The sequence below is a fragment of the Panulirus ornatus genome, chromosome 71 (assembly GCF_036320965.1).
Source record: "Panulirus ornatus isolate Po-2019 chromosome 71, ASM3632096v1, whole genome shotgun sequence".
NCBI lineage: Eukaryota > Metazoa > Arthropoda > Malacostraca > Decapoda > Palinuridae > Panulirus > Panulirus ornatus.
This window is the reverse complement of record NC_092294.1, coordinates 11,052,108-11,069,809: the sequence shown is the minus strand read 5'-3', so window position 1 is coordinate 11,069,809 and position 17,702 is coordinate 11,052,108. Positions and strand designations below refer to the sequence as shown.

Sequence of the window (17,702 nt, the reverse complement as noted above, 5' to 3'; positions counted from 1 at the left end):
AAATCCACCAATCCATTTGCCTCTAATTATTTCATTCATCGTCTGGTACGGTCACTGTTCCTTCATCCTCCAAGCTCCCTCCTCACATACTCCAAGCTTTCCATCTCCTTATGGCATTTCCCTCCAGACCAGCGAGGCCTGGCTGGGGAGGACCTTCATGCCACCGTCCCTTAACGTCTTTACGTAAACATTTCTTCAGCATCTCGTTAAGAGAGAGGTGTTGGGACGAGAACAAGCGAGATATTGATGCTGACAACTGGTGGTGGGAGAAGGGGTTTGGTGTGAGAGGGATGTGATGATGGTGAGCAGGCCTGATGTGTGGTGATGGTGAGCAGGCCTGATGTGTGGTGATGATGAGAGGAATAATATACGTTGGAACTTAAACATTATTTATTTTTCTGTGTAACCTTTCTGATGTTTCGCGCAGGGAATCATCTCACGATACGTCTCGCTAACAAGATTACAAGAAAAAAAATGAAATATATATATATATATATATATATATATATATATATATATATATATATATATATACATATATATATATATATATATTCTTTTCTTTTAAACTATTCGCCATTTCCCGCGTTAGCGAGGTAGCGTTAAGAACAGAGGACTGGGCCTTTTTTGGAATATCCTCACCTGGCCCCCTCTGTTCCTTCTTTTGAAAAAAAAAAAAAGAGAGGGGAGGATATATATATATATATATATATATATATATATATATATATATACCATGAAACAGACTTATCCTCACTCAGGCAGGCGGATGACGTAGCCCGATCAAAAGATTCTTTTAGCTTTGATGATAAAATTACTGTACCATATATATATATATATATATGTATATATGTATATATATATATATATATATATATATATATATATATATATATATATATAGAGAGAGAGAGAGAGAGAGAGAGAGAGAGAGAGAGAGAGAGAGAGAGAGAGAGAGAATAGTTGGTCATACACGGAATGAGATCCACCATCAGGAATTTCTGAAGCGGTTCAAAGCCTAAAACGATGACTGGTTTAGCTTTGTGGTTTGCGGGAGGTGTCCTTTGTCCAGCTGTAGACGAGGAACGACATGAGGACGGGCAGAAGAGCTCGGGAAACAATGCCGGGTTTCAAAGGTTTGGGAAATACAAACGAACCCTGTTTTTGTTGGGTGTTTCCCCTGGTTGTCATGCTAAAACTGGACAAAAAATATAGATCTTAAAATATTTCCGCGGGGCCTCCTGTTTGTTGGTATCGATTCTCTTGTATACGTGTTGTAATAAGCATAAATATCCGTGGTACGAGCGGTAGCCAGTGAGGGTCTGCCGGCACGCACTCGCAACAAACACCTGAACGAACCACACACACACACACACACACACACACACACACACACACACACACACACTATGTGGGACCCCCTCACACCCCCCTCCTACCATCTGCTGCTCGCTGCTGCAGTAATATAGGAGCTCCTTCTGCCTCAGTGGCTCGGTGGAGACCTTAACTTAGACAGTTCAGCAGTAACGTAAGAGCACCTTGTACACCAGAGGCTGGGTCAGGACCATATCTCATACAGTTAAGATCTTTCCCAATACAAGGATGATCTTACCTCATGGGAAAATCAAAACAGAAAGCAAATACTGATTTATAGAGAAGTGTATCAATGGCGTGTTTGGAAAGAGGAATCTTTGATGTCATGATACGATTTTTTTAAGGCTTTTTGACTTGATAGGATAAGTGACAGGGGAGGAAGAGGATGGACTTACGAGTAGTTACAAGGTTTAGCCATTAGGTAGAGTGAGCGCATAGCAGTCACCACAGGAAAACTTAGATTTAACGATGAAGTGACGTGTAAGTTACGCGTTATCGAATGGTGTGTGTGGAATGGAGAGAGAGAGAGAGAGAGAGAGAGAGAGAGAGAGAGAGAGAGAGAGAGAGGCTCACGACATCACTGAAAAATATTCTGGATTTTTAGCAAAAGGTTTCGTGTTGTTCAGGATAGTACATGAAATTTAAAGATTGATAAAGATTAATCCAGTACGATACTTAGCAGTAACATTATTTTTATACATATTGCAATCAACGTAAATATGCCTGCATAGCCTTCAGAGTGAGTGCGTCCACACACGCACAACAACACCTGAGCGATCCTCATGTACCCCGGGGAACAATCTTCCCCACTAGAGGCTCCCTGTAGCGGTTACAGAGGTGGGTCTTCTGCTGTAGGGTCCTACTGAACTCGCAAAGCTTGTAGCTCAGCCCTGTCATGTTGTAGGGGTTCCTCTTGCCTCCACGGAAAAAACACGGCAGATCGAGGAACTACAAATATTATGGTTGTAAATACCTTGATCATTAGTGCTCCAGAAGAGAGGAAATGTGACAGTGAACATGTACTGTAATGGTGAATAAACACGTCTTGCCTAAATAAAGTGTGTGCCTTGTTTTACATCTTTGATGTTGCACGAAATATCAGGATAGGTAATAAAAGAGAGAGAGAGAGAGAGAGAGAGAGAGAGAGAGAGAGAGAGAGAGAGAGAGAGAGAGAGAGAGAGAGAAGTGTGTGGGCTGTGTACCAGGTGTCAGGGGCGCTGGTAGGAGGGGTTATGTCCATGGGCTGGGGGTGGCGGCCAATATCTTGGCCACACTACTGCCATCACATGACCAAAATGGCTCGAGTGTCCCTTACTTTATGGATCATAGTGGAGTATGGGGAGTGCTGGGGGCGCTGGGCGATGTTCCGTGGGAGATGTATCGGCGATGATATTGGGAAGGAGGCAGGAACGAGGGGGACAAGGGGGAGTATCAGAGAAGAAACCGTGAAGTATGAGGTTAGAAGGTAAGAAGATGGGGTACGGAGGACACGAGAGGAGATGAAGCAGCAGGAGAAGGCTCAGCGTGATGCATCTATCAATATGTATATTGGGAAGGTAGAGGGACGCAGTGATGGCTCATAACAGTGCTGAAGGAAGTAGTATTCGAGTTCTTGCCAAAGAAAGTGGCTGGGTAACGAGGAGAGAGCCAGGGTTTAGGCCCATCTCACCTCGCTAATGGATGGTTCTATATTCTCGTCACGGGTGAGGCCTCGTGAAAGAAAAGAAAAATGTACCTTGAATATATATAGAGTACATTCCCCTCAGAGAAAATGTAAAAACGTTTCTTTCAAGAAAACAAGGAACAGCTTCGCTGTATCTTTATCCTCCTCCGGAACATCTTCACAAGAAAATGTCTGAGTACCTGAGGTGGAGGGTGGCGCTTTCTGGATGAGGGTGCTCCTTGCATGGTGGAGCTCCCTCGATAGTGGCGCTAAATTGATGCTGGTGATCTGTGCACGGTAGCGCTCCTTGGATGGTGGCGTTCTGTAGATGGGTTTCCTTGAAGGAGTTACTCCCTGGTTGGTGATGTTCCCTGGATGGTGGAGCTCCTGGGATCGTGATGCTCCCTGGAATGTAACATTTAGCTGGTGTTGTTCCCTGGATGACGACACTCACTGGTATGTGGCGTTCCTCCTGAACGACAGGTAAACGGAAGTCTGTCTTTATGTGTTTCATCAGACATCACCGTTGTGTAATCTCTCCAGTCTGTATATGTTGTTGAAATGTCAATATTAATGTGTTTATGTGTGTGTGTGTGTGTGTGTGTGTGTGTGTGTGTGTGTGTCAGCAACACATGTATCCGTCCTGTCATATGTAAGTCGAATTCCAGCATATTACAGACACATATCTCACAATCTTGTCTCTGTAGGTAACTATCTAATCCAAGTGCATCCGGGCTGCTGTCCTCAGCCCGTGTGTGGTGTGGTGTGTCAGCTGCTCCTCTCCAACGGTCATATATGCGTCCAGCCTTTGCTTACAGGCCACCTGACCGAGATATGGTGGCCACAGGGTGTCTCAGAAAGGGAAAGCAATCTGCAGTTATAAGCGTTCACATTTCTCGCAATTTTAGGTTTATAATTTTCTTGATGGTAAATATGGCCAACGAAGATATGGCCAAGAGATGTTTTTGATGTATATTCTTTACTTCTGGTGGTTTATCATAGTCTCTCGTGGAGACGTGTGGAAGTCTCTCGTGGAGACGTGTGGAAGATATTTCAGGTCTATTTTTCTTCCTGCCTCGCCATCTCTGGGACACTGAAGAAATAGATACTGACGTGTTCTTTTCTGTTTTCGAGGCAGTACATCCTTGTATATCACTTACACTTTTTCTTTCATCTTACACCTTGATGACGATATGATGTGATTATCTGTTTTTTCTCTTTACAAAATAACCTAAGTAAGTGAAAAGAGTAAACATGACAACTTCTGATTCCTGGCAACCACTGTCATGGGTTTTCTTTGTTAAGTTGAAATCTAAACTCAGATCTTCCAACCTTCCTGGTGATGGTGTAGGACCCTTGGTCTCCTGCAGGTGTAACTTTCTTTCCCCAGGCGACTCCTGGTCTTCAAGAGGCACTGGTCTCTACTGTGACGGTGCGGGACTACTGGCCTTCACAAGTTACTCCTCCTGTGCTCTGCACATCCTCTTCCTCTCTTACTTCTCCAGCAGCACCATAAAGCTGTTGGCTGTCAATATCCAGCTTAAAGGAATACATGCAGGGTTCGTGTGTGTGTGTGTGTGTGTGTGTGTGTGTGTGTGTGTGTGAGGGACTGTCGTATCCTGGATGATGTAAGGTCCAGGTTGTTGAACAATATACGGAAATAAAACATTGCTTTGCTGTAGCTGGGTAAGGACGTCCAGAAGATGGGGTGATGCGGAGGAGTTGGTCTTGTATACCTCTGTCTGGATGTGGAACTGTACATTTCTGTTCCTCTGCCTTTTCTAGGTTTCTTTTCCTGCCTGCGTCTTTTCTCTTTTGAACCAAATTTCTGTCTATTTTACAATAGATGGGTTTTTTCAGAAATCTGGGAGGTTATAAGAGCTTTTTCATTTATGGTTGCAAAATGTAGACACATAAAGATTATCATTTCACGGACAAAACTCACGATGTCTATCATAAAATCTACATCAATATCGACTCTACAAACTTGTAAATACCACAGAAATTACATCTTTATTTAGAATCTGTTTACAGTATAGTTACACAAGAACAAACCCCAGATAATCTTTCATATTTAGAGAAATAATCTTGGTTTTCTCTCAACCTTTTCTCTAGCAGGACACATTTATTTGCCTTGTCGTCGTGTGAGGAGGAGGTGTAATCCTTATTTTCGTGTTCCTGTGGGACCAGCGCTGGGAGAGCCATTTGTCTGAATACATCAGCATGGCCTCCCAAGGCCCAGGACGCATGCGCGCCTCCTGCTCAGCGCTGGGTATGTTCTCTTAGCTGCCATTAATGTTGGCTGCATAATTACTTAGTGCTAATTATGGTTGTTAATTTATGTACGAGGAGGAAATCATATACTTCGTGTGAAGTTTGCTCTCTCTCTCTCTCTCTCTCTCTCTCTCTCTCTCTCTCTCTCTCTCTCTCTCTCTCTCTCTCTCTCATCCTGTTCTCTAAAAAAACACCTGAGCCACAAGATCCTTCCTTCCCTCACAGCACACCCGAGCCAACACCTTTACTCTCAACACACGAAGTATAACAGCCCCTCCCTCAATACACCAAAGTCAGCATCTCCTGCCTTCAACACACCCGAGCCAATACACCCACCGTTATCAACACATCTGAGTCAACGCACACTCACCCTCTCAACACACTCACCGCATCACTATTGACTAGTCTCCAATATTGTGTTCCAACTGTTACAAGTTAATTCATACAATATTTTTTTTGTCTACGTTCTCTCTGTCATTCATTTACACATAGATGCTATGAAGTGTTCATGACCATCAGTATCAATGTTTTCTACCATAGTTTCCATTTCTTACTAATTTTCTTTCATTGCTATGCCACAGTGAGGAGCCTGGTGAGACTTACAGAGAGAGGGAAGGAAGAGAGATGCACGAGACATAACTGGGAGAGATGGAAAATAAGAGTGGGAGAGATATTCAAGATAGGGCGACAGAGAGAAACTGAAAGTACGAGAAGGAGACATGTTTGAGAAGGGACGGAAACTGTGTTGTAATGTCATCGCTATATTTTATCATGAGCATTTTCTGTTTTTCCACCTTGAGAGGTGTTGCTGTACGCTTTGTTTTGTACTTTTGTATCTTTGTCTTGTATTGTTGTTCTGTACCTCCATGTCTCCTGGTACACTCGGCTTTCCTCTTGTCACATTTTTCCAGACATTTTTTTCCCTTTTTCTGTCGTCGCAAATAACATACTTCTTTCTGTACGTTCATCCCTCATGATCTCCAAGTCCTCAGCTAGTATAATGTTTCCTCGAGGAATCACCTGTGATCTGAGGATTACTTCAGAGAGACAAATATTGTTTGAAAGTAGAGAAGCAAAATTACCACGTCTCATGCTTAACATGAGTGTGAGCATTTACATCACTGAAGCCAAGTGTGACTCCTGAAATCGATTATTCTGAGCAGCAACCCTGAGGTCCCTAATGTCGGTGTGGTTGATGGTGTCTACTTTATGACGTCAAACTTTAATGTTAGTCACTTTTTCCTCAGCTCAACATTCATTCATCGTGTCACACATTGAAATTACACTAACACTACAACCAGAGATGGTAATGACCAGTCAGACGGATACTGTATTTCTTCTACCAAAAGATATGTTAGGTTAACTTCCCGACGTAAATATAACAATAAACCTCAGTGGAAATATTGAAGATTACGACAAGAGAGAGAGAGAGAGAGAGAGAGAGAGAGAGAGAGAGAGAGAGAGAGAGAGAGAGAGAGAGAGAGCATTAGTAGATAAGGAAAAATACGTCACACTGGCTTCCAAAAATCCGAGTATAGTGGTGCGCGGTTTGCATACACCGGCTTCTTTATTGAGTGTGGTTGATCATAACATATGGAGGTCCAGCGTCTCCGAGGGATATAAATTCCACACTTCCGTGGTAACCTGACACTCCGGCACGAGCTGGGAGGCCATGTTATCTGCCTGAGAGAGCTGGCATCCCCCCCCGTCACTCGGTTGTAACTTGCCCTCACATCAGTTTATGTTTATAGATTTATCATGTATAAACCAGGCGGTTCCTTCTACTGCATAAACCTCGGAATGTTTCTGTCTTGAGTAAGTAATAATCCGATATTATATTCAGAAGATATCAAGGGTCATTTCAGAGGTCATTTGTGTCACTGGTTGACAGTTGAGTGTCTGCTAGTTTGCTGACCTGTTGCCACATGGCGACGGAGATATATGGCAACACGGACGTATGGGGATTTATTTTTTCTTTAAAAGACCGGGAAAATAAAACTGGGAAAACTATTCTAATTAACAGTCAGAATTTTTCTAATGCAATTTTCTTCCTTTTGGAGGAATTCTTGACGTGGGTCGTGATTATGTAATCATGTCTGAGGAAAAAAGAAAACAGAAATGAAATGAAATAACTTTCTTGAAGTTATTCTTATCACTCAGGCCTCTTGACTTTTCCCTCGCCACCTACATACTTCTCACATGGTATGATGAATGACCCTGAACATGATCCAGATATGTATATACGTACGCAGGTTTTTTGTCACCGTCACATAATTACTTTCTTTGAGTATGTTATGTGCTGTTTCATGTCCTCAGCCATTTTTTTCATTGTTTTTCGTCTGGAAGAGAATGAAGGGCATTTCTTCTTCTTCTTCTTCTTCTTGCATGTTCTTGCCCCTGAGACCAATTTTTCATTTGCGAGGCAAATTCTGCCTGTGTTGTTTATGTCTTTCAACTCTGAGGTCATGTCTTTCTGTTGACACTGCCCACCTGACCTATTGTCATGCCAGAGGAGAGGCCCGCAGACGAATCCCTTGACGAACTTATTTTTCCAACACCAAGTGCGACTGAGCAGCCAGCCAGACGCACTCACTCACGTATATCTGTTTTCTCTGTCTCTTCTGATTTACATATCTCTCCTCTTGCTTCTTCCACTTCTCCATTCCTTTTCGTCTTTTATTCTTGTTTTCTCTTTCACGCTGATCATGGTTCTCTGCTTATCTTTTTGAATCTATTTCTTTCCATTCATCTCTTTTATTTCATTTTATCATCGTCATCATCATCATCATCTCTCTCTCTCTCCCCCCTTATCCAAACAGCCTTAGTAACAGCATAACTCACCCTGCTTTAGCATATTGCCGGTAAAACGTGAGTATCATGTCCGTATATTAAGCTAACCAGCTCGTAACGAGTAGTTTAGCCTCAACCACCAGACTCACGTTTCATGGTAGGCAACTCACCTATTTAAGCGTGACCCTTACTCTCTGCCCCACACTGTGCTGGCCAGTGTTCACACTAATAAAGGTTTACGATAATGTGAAGGTATCATGTCTTCAGGTAATTCCCCGCGATCCTCCAGCCTTCCCACTGTTTACGATAGTTTATGGATGATATCAGGAAGGTCTGTAAGGCAAAGTGAGGTCTGCTTCCTGCGTGTTAGCCTTACCGTCATTGCCTTGTTACCTTGTTGTAAGATTGGAGAGTTCACTCGAGGCCAAAGAATTAACGCCAGTAAATGCCTGTTGTGTAATTACCACACACACACACACACACACACACACACACACACACCTTTCCTAACGAGTTATTTGCTTGGTTTCATGATCTGTCCTTAGGTTTTTTCTACCCTTGCATCTCCTGAACAACTGTTTGCTGTAATTACGTGTATGTAAGGGAGTTTTACGCCATTCTCTCTCTCTCTCTCTCTCTCTCTCTCTCTCTCTCTCTCTCTCTCTCTCTCTCTCTCTCTCTCTCTCAATACGTGTATGTAAAGAAGTGTCTGGTATGGCTGAGGGTCTTCGAGACTCTCATATGCTTATGCAAGGAGAGTCCAAAGTTGCATCAAGGTAGGTCGTACAGAGCGCCCTTATGTTCTTGCTGGGGCGCTGTTTATCCAAAAGCTTAGAATTTCGTCATCTCCAGGGTTGCCCATGAGGTCCCAGCCAGCTGATGGTGGCCGCCAGCCAGGCGGTGATGCTCAGCACCAAGGTATTCGTGAGGTCGCTGACAAGTTATATCTACAGCTGGTGACTGTCATGCGAATCTCATTCGTCATGCTCCAGTCACCAGGTAGTGTATGGTTGGTGCTGTTGTTTCAGTGTACTCACGAAAATGAAAGCTTGGTTGCATGAAAGTTGAATAACATTTTGTATATATTATTTACCTCAGTTGCCTCGTCGGAGTTATGATTAGCTTCACTGATGACTAACTCTCTGACTAGGGTTCGATCCCCTGCGCGTGGACAGATGGCGGACGGCTCACCCAGCTGTTCGTCCTCCCTCTTGTGGTTGGTAGATAAATAGTTACCAACTTCGGCTGGAGTAAAGCGCCACAGCTGTGACGGGTCCAGCCGGCTGACAGCTTGTAACTCGACTCGAGTTTCCCCGAGGGCGTCTGTGTCCGGGAGTCATGCCCTCACTGACAGGCCAGCGAGCCTCACAGGAGCTGGTACTTTAGTATTACTTTATGTTTCACCTCTGACGTTCCTGAAACTGTACCGGATGTGTGGTCCTCGTATTCAACGTATTTCAACTGTTGAAGTTCCATTCGTAACTTGTGTTGAAATACTTATATAAAAGCATTTAAATTGCAGCATACAAGCCCTAGCCTTTCAGCTCCGCCACTTAAACCGTATTTTTAGCTCCGTCATATAAACTTACTTTAGATAACTGTTAAGTAGACTGATTGTAACATTCCTACACCACGATCGTCTCACAACTCTGCAAAGCTGTCATCGTGTGTGGTTAACAAAGCTTCTTCTCCGACACGCTCTTTCAACAATACCGGCATTTCTCCAACACCCTTTCAACACACCCTCCAACACTACTTTCAACACCCAAACACCCCCCCCCCAACGCTCCTCCAATCCCCTACAACAATTTCCTTCTATCAATTTCCTCCACCAATTCCCTTCAACAAACCCTTAACATTTCTTGACATTAACTACGCCAAGTAAACAACGCTAGTCAAACTCATTCATACTTCCGTACTACCACACAAATATCATAAATTTGCCATCTAACATCTTTGTTAAATACCGTCATTTAAACTAAGTGATTTAAATCTCTCATTTAAACTCATTCATTGGAGTTAAATGCTTCCATTTAAACTAAGTGATTTAAATGATATTTAAACTCTTTCATTAGATTGGACTATTTATGTGAACTCGCACAAACTTATTTTTCGTTATATTTTTTCTTATAGAATGGAAGATAATTGATCACTGTTATGCAATTTAACCCTTACTTCTATATCAGAGTCGTTGATACAGTCCTTTGGATGAAAACAAAATTAGTTACGTCACTGCAGCTCGTCAGGCAGCGTAGTAAGGTGCCATTTAACTTCGACGTCTTGCCATCACGTGTTTACATGATTATTATCCTTTCTAAGAACAAATACCTATTTTCCCTGAGTAATGATATTGTTTCTTGTGAAAAAAGGTATCACATACAGATTGTATTTAACAGATTGGTAAAATTTTATAATTTTAACCCATAAATCTTAGATATGATGTTCAACCATGCTAATTAAATATTGTCATTCAATATCATTCCTGTAGACAACAGTTACTTAAAATCATTTTTTCACATTTTCCTTAATATTGCAAAATTAACAATGCGATATTTAGATTTTTTTCTTTACAATTTATCAAACGTTAAATTACAAAATTCTTAGTTAGAAAATCGCAATCAGAGCGACGCTAAACAATTGATAAATTTAACGAAAAGAGAGACGACATTGGTGACGTCACTGCAACCCGTCAGGCAGGTTATTGAGGCGCCCATTTAAAATCCAAATGTTGCCATACCATGATCATATAAATATTCACCTTGATAACTACATTATTACCTTTCTTATCTTTTGAGCAATTGCATTTGTGCCTCTGTAAAGCAAGGTTTCACGTGTAGAATATATTTGAATACCAGGAATTGCTGAGAGGAAATGTTATATATATGGAGAGAGAGAGAGAGAGAGAGAGAATGTACAAACGCAAGTATCTAACGGTACCTACAGTAGTTATTTAACGAGCACCAACAGAAAGATATACTTCATAATTTGATTTGTTCTACAGCGGATCTGTGTCCATACTCGTGACTTCCTATATCATTCTTGATAATTGTAGTGCTCCCATTGTATGACTTATGTCAGTAAAGGCGGTGAGACGCGTCCCGCTCCACTGCTTCACTGCCATGAACCACAATTTTCCTCTCTCTATTTGAAAAGCGGCAGAAAATTCAGAATTGTTGGTTCATTCTACCAGTGGTCCAGCCTAACTTGATGGACTTATCCCAATCCGGGATATGTGGTTACAGAAACTGGCCGCATTCTTACTGACGTTTGCTGGGGGCTTTTCCAGGGCTGTTCTGTTTTCCAGGTCGGCAGTCTTGATCACAGTATTGTTGTTCTTACCCTTAGGCTCTGTCTTGAAGCCTGGAAAAATCCTGGAGTATGATTCTGGAATCTCTTGTCTGGAAACGGTCAAGGGCACGATGTTCTCAGTGCCTGCATTGCTGGCTTCCACCTTGAAGACCTACAACGGATCCTGTTGTATCCACCAGAGAATCCAGGAGGTTACGGAGCCCCTGCATGTTAAATGTCTTCATTGTGTGTGTGTGTGTGTGTGTGTGATTACTATATGTGTAACAGGGAGAGTTTTACTTTCAACTATTTATCGACCACCGTCCAGGGGAGAATGAATGCTTACATTCAGCGTGGGACAACTGACGCGCCAAGGATTCGAACCCGTGCGGGCCTGACCCCGGGCAGGCCTGTGCTGACACATGGTCAGTAACGTTAACCACTACACCACGATGGCCCGTGTGTGTGTGTGTGTGTGTGTGTGTGTGTGTGTGTGTGTGTGTCCCCCAAGAGGAGCGCTGGCCATTACTGAGGAGAGCCGCACGGCTAGGTTGGCTGACAGGATAAGATTGCACAGGGAGCTGTCTTGACACTGACAAGGAGAGGTATGTGTGAGGGGACGGCAGAGGAGATTGGAGGTCATTTTGCTGGAAACTACCTTCATCGAACCCTACAGTAACTTTCCTTCACAGTTGATAACTCCGTCTTGCTGCCTTTGAACAGCTAAGTCATCTCTTGTTTGACTCTGATGACTGCAGGACTTTGTAGGTACTTTGACCAGTCACACGTGGTTCGCTGGCTAACTGTGTGACTGTCCGCCTCTGGTGTGCGGATTCTGATTGCTGACCCACTGAAGCGATAATGACTGCAACCAGTAAAGCTGGAAGCTGGGAGAGAGACCGTGAAATGCTGCACACGGTCTGGCCAACATGTACAGAGTCTACAATTTCACACATAACTAGTGAGAATTCAGCAACGGACAGTGAGCAGTTCTCTTTGAGACTCACATCACGAGTATTCGTCACTCAAACCTGCTTTTGGCACCAGTGCTCACCACTTACTGGACGCATATAGAGTTATTACTTGGGATGGTTGTGAAATGTATATAGGAATTGTGAAAACTGGTCTTTATTATTTACCTATGTTTTCCCAACTTTGTTATATTATGGAGGTGATTTATTCTCGAAGACTATGTTTTTCCGGAAGGATATGGCGCCCCTTGATGAGGATGTTCAGTATTATGATTGGTTTAATACGCTTGGTGCTGGTTTAATACGCTTGGTGCGAGTATATGTTGTTCAGACCAACAGATCCCGAGCAACCAATTGTCGAAATGTGACACAAGAGGAAGGTATGCCACCCGTCTCGCTGCAGCAGTGCCGACCCATGACACAAGTCAACTAATTAAACTTACGAAGGAGGAACATGACCGGAGGTCACGATGAAGCAAATTGTAACACAATGTTTTGCAGATAATATTAATAAAACAAGATGATTTTCCCCAGATCAAAATGATATCACTAAGAGACAGGTTGGAAGCATGTATATTCTTAATGTCGAGAGAGTAAGAGAAGCATAGGAACCTGGAATGTATTGTTTCGAGATAAGAAGCGATGTGGTCTCCAGGGAAGATCCAGGCAGACAATTTCATCACGTCTGGAACAAGAGACAACAGCAAGACAAATCCAATATATCTTAGCCTTACCAACAGATTGTAACATTAACTTCCTCGTGCCAGTCTCAGCCAAATGTAACCCAATTATGACATTGCTGGAATATGAATGACCAGCGTTTTACGCTATGAACTAATTATCATCACTTATAATTAACTGGTAATTAAACTTATCCGGAAATATAAGCCCAATCTCGTTAAAGTGAGTGGTTAATGCTAATGAATAACAATAATATGGGTCAAGTCTGGCTGGCAGAGGTGAGGCAAGGCAAAGTGTATAACACAAACCAGGAACATCAAGGGGCGTGTGCTAGAGTACAGAGCACTTATCATCATACACCTTACAAAAGACTCTCGATGTTTTGTGAGCTGTAGTTGCTTAATTAGCACCTGGTGTCTGGTAAACATTGGTATGAATACCCACTATTTATATGTATGTATTCATGAAACTTTTTTTATCTATTCATTTCAGAATGTTGAAAATATTGACTGCAGATGTATGAATTGACAGCAACAGGAATGTGTTTGCTAGTAGTAGTTAAAACATCAAGTATTTACAGAGTGAGTGTCATCAAAAACCAGGTCACTTGGCTCTGTGTCTGTGATTAGAAAAATATAGAACAATTGTAGGCTGTAGGAACTATATCAATGTTAGAGAACCCCAGGTAAACATAGGTGTGAGGGGATGAACAAAGTTTGCAACCCATGTAATCGAGAGAATCTTGGAGTGTCATGTTCCAAGCAGACAGGAATTAGAGAACGCGGGACTACCATTACCATGGTTTCTGGAGTGTCACGTGAAACTAAAGAGCAGAGTTTGAAACCACGGGACGATAGTTGACGTGGTTCTAACACGTCAGAATGCAAGTAGAGAAAACTTGAGAACATGGACGAACGACCGACAGCATGATCTCTACACTGGAAGAGCAGACGACCCATTACGGCCCTCCATCCCAGCTTGATCCATTCAACCAGAGGCATCCACCTGAACCTCTCTCATGTCCTGACAACAGATCCCCAGGGAGCCTGCAGACAACTCCCTGGAAGCAACACCAGTTACCTGGGAGAGGAAATGTCCTGTGTGTGTGTGTGTGTGTGTGTGTGTGTGTGTATGTATGTGGGAGAGACAGAGAGAGAGGGGAGGAGGGAATCAACAAAACATTATCAAACTTTGAACACAGTCAGATTAGCAAGAAGTGATGGCCTGATACTTGTCATGATGCTGTCTCCGGTGCTCTGTGTCACCTGGTTCGAGCGTCATCGTCTGTGTCATCGTCATCATTTCGTCTTTCTCTCTTACTCCCATTATCTGTGGCTAATCTTTTACCTTTATCTTTCTTTGTTGCGTGATCTAATTTTCCCTCCCTCCTCTGACTCTTTTAATCTCTCTCTCTCTCTCTCTCTCTCTCTCTCTCTCTCTCTCTCTCTCTCTCTCTCTCTCCTCTGTTTCTTCATTATTTTATTTTTTCTCTCAGGCTCTCTATCTCTGAGTCTCCCTATCTCTCGTGCGCGGCTAGCGCTACGCGCTAGCCCTTTTTTTTTTCTGGGGGGGGGGGCAAATCTCGTCGTAGATAGAGAGGTACTGTCTCTTTCTTGTTCAGTTGCCGCTGAACCCCTGCGGTTGCTCTCTGTCTTTCTCTCTTTCTCTGTTTATACGTGTCTGTATCCCATCTTCCCTCCCTCACTATGTCGCTGTCTAGCACACAGTCACCCGTTCACACAATGCCACACATCAACATGCTTCATCCTGGGACTAGCAGCCCGAGCGAGAGTATAGATTAACTGTCTACTGTCTAATGCCACACAAGTCGGCCTACCGATGTCTCACGGAGCAGTTGAGGAACAGGGATTCCCTGTTGTTCCTAATGGAAGAGAACGGTTGAGGAAACGGTAAGACGGAATACGATCAGGAGAGACAGGAGGATGAGACGAAGGAGAGGAAATGCAGTCTGCTAACTTGAGAAAAACGAAGGAGAGTCAAATGACATCACCGAAGGAGAGGAAACTGAAGCATTGGAGACGGCGGGAGGAGACAAGATGGTGGAGACACCGGGAGAATTGTGGACGGACTCACCTCGGTACCCCCAGTAATAGCTACACAGTGCGTGTACACAGATTGAGGTCCATTTCAGTGATAGGCTGGAACTTCTCAGACTCAGGATGTTTCAGTAATTCTTACCTTCTACGTCACACAGTCGAGTGCTCCTTTACACTTCAGAACCATTGAGATATTGTCATTGCAGTATCAGTCTATAACGACGACTTCTGTGATGCATTACATTATAACTGATCTTTACGTAGGGGACTTTTTTGTATCGAAGTTCTCAAAATATTTTGATAAATGTGAATTCCAGACCTGATCATATTAGATCAGTATCGCAGAGCAAACATTTTCGAGCAAACATTACGCCATCCTTGTTATCTGACAACAAAAATTATGCCTCCGAGACAAGCACTTAAACTCTTGAAGCCTAAGTACGTGAGAGGCAACTCTGGCAAACTCTTGAGACCCGGCGGGAGTTAGCGCAAGGACCTCGTGCTTAGACCATGGCCTCTTATTTCCTGACGTTCACCATTAAACCACTGTTTTGCCCTCCACGCCTCCCCAGCTGCTGCCCTGCCCCCACGCCTCCCCAGCTGCTGCCCTGCCCCCACGCCTCCCCAGCTATTGCTCTGCCCCCACGCCTCCCCAGCTGCTGCCCTGCCCCCACTCCTCCCCAGCTATTGCTCTGCCCCCACGCCTCCCCAGCTGCTGCCCTGCCCCCACTCCTCCCCAGCTATTGCTCTGCCCCCACGCTTCCCCAGCTATTGCTCTGCCCCCACGCCTCCCCAGCTGCTGCCCTGCCCCCACTCCTCCCCAGCTATTGCTCTGCCCCCACACCTCCCCAGCTGCTGCCCTGCCCCCACACCTCCCCAGCTGCTGCCCTGCCCCCACTCCTCCCCAGCTATTGCTCTGCCCCCACGCCTCCCCAGCTGCTGCCCTGCCCCCACTCCTCCCCAGCTATTGCTCTGCCCCCACGCCTCCCCAGCTGCTGCCCTGCCCCCACACCTCCCCAGCTGCTGCCCTGCCCCCACGCCTCCCCAGCTGCTGCCCTGCCCCCACACCTCCCCAGCTATTGCTCTGCCCCCACACCTCCCCAGCTGCTGCCCTGCCCCCACACCTCCCCAGCTGCTGCCCTGCCCCCACACCTCCCCCGCTGCTGCCCTGCCCCCACGCCTCCCCAGCTATTGCCCTACCCCCACACTCTCCTACAAAACATATCCTCTGCCGTTGATACACTGATGATAATAGAAAGAATCCACAGGAAACACCCAGGAGCGATCACTGGCCTCGTGCGGGATTAGGGAAAAGCGCTAAATGACAACGTAAACTTTAACAGTTAGGATCTTGGATTACTGGAAGGGTCAGATTACCACGTTTGATGGATTAGTCACAGTACTCAAGGGGGTTAATTCTGCTCAAGTGCTCAGTCGTCGATCTAAATGAATTAATTTCTCGTCCTTGATCACTGTTCAGGAGTACGACTCTCGGTTGCTTTATCAAGTGATCAGGTCCTCGTATCCAAAGACTTAACTGTGCGTGTTGAAGGAGGTAAGACCTTGTACTGCAGGAGTCGCATCGCTCTATGTAGGATGAGCGTGCTGGTCACCCCAGGATGAGTCCAGGGGGACAACGTGGAATTCGGTCATCACATCTCCACTAGTGTACTACCATGGTGAAGGTTGCAGCACCTCTCACTGACTAGGTACGGTAACCCTCATTATGAGGGTTGATTCATCATCCTCAGTAGGTAAGATTATCACACTTAAGTGGTAACGTTGTCGTACTCACTGGGTAATATTTTTGCACTCAAGAATTAGAGGCATCGCACTCAGTGAAGTCACAGTACATAAAGAATTAGGGTCACCACCGTCCTCAGAGTGTTTAGCAGTAGCAGGAGTAGCCGGTAAGTCATCGTATAGAAGGGCTTCATCATCGTCCTCATAAGGGAAAGTTATCGTCCTCACACGGATGTCATCGTCCTCGTGAGGTTCATTCATATTAAACATGAGGTAAGGCACCATTGTAAACATGAGGTAAGGCACCATTGTAAACATGAGGTAAGGCACCATTGTAAACATGAGGTAAGGCACCATTGTAAACATGAGGTAAGGCACCATTGTAAACATGAGGTAAGGCACCATTGTAAACATGAGGTAAGGCACCATTGTAAACATGAGGTAAGGCACCATTGTAAACATGAGGTACGGCACCATTGTAAACATGAGGTACGGCACCATTGTAAACATGAGGTAAGGCACCATTGTAAACATGAGGTAAGGCACCATTGTAAACAGACTGAGACATCATCCTCGCCGGGTTCGGACGTCGCCTTCATGGGGGAGACTCGTCATTTTCACAAGGTTTTACGTCATGGTCGTCATAAAGTTATCATCGTACTAAGATCGTCCAGGCATCACACTTATATAATCAAAGGAATCTATCCGGCTTAGCGTTTTCTTTCCCAACTCCTCATTATCGTAATGTACCACGCCAGGAACTTATACTTTTTATATAACAGAATAAATACGCTAACAAGGTTGTAATGGTACGCCCAAAAAGAATGAAATGTCTACATCCTGGGATAGGTAATTAGTAGA

General features: G+C 44.2%; 1 protein-coding gene and 1 long non-coding RNA gene across 3 annotated transcripts in view; one reads left to right on the top strand and one right to left on the bottom strand.

Annotated features, from left to right (window-relative positions):
* Nucleotides 1-17,702, top strand: part of LOC139748002 (uncharacterized) — a 136,010-nt gene that overhangs the window by 69,731 nt on the left and 48,577 nt on the right. The window contains exons 4-5 of one of the 2 annotated variants that reach the window (XR_011712503.1): nt 8,954-9,100; nt 9,252-9,631. The exons of the other annotated variant lie outside the window; for it this stretch is intronic. This is a non-coding gene — a long non-coding RNA (uncharacterized lncRNA). Of the gene's footprint in view, nt 1-8,953; nt 9,101-9,251; nt 9,632-17,702 lie in introns of those variants that run through there. 2 annotated transcript variants of the gene reach the window in all.
* nAChRalpha2 (nicotinic acetylcholine receptor alpha2) overlaps nt 1-17,702 on the bottom strand; it is a 372,700-nt gene that overhangs the window by 321,499 nt on the left and 33,499 nt on the right. The gene's annotated exons all lie outside the window — the stretch shown is intronic.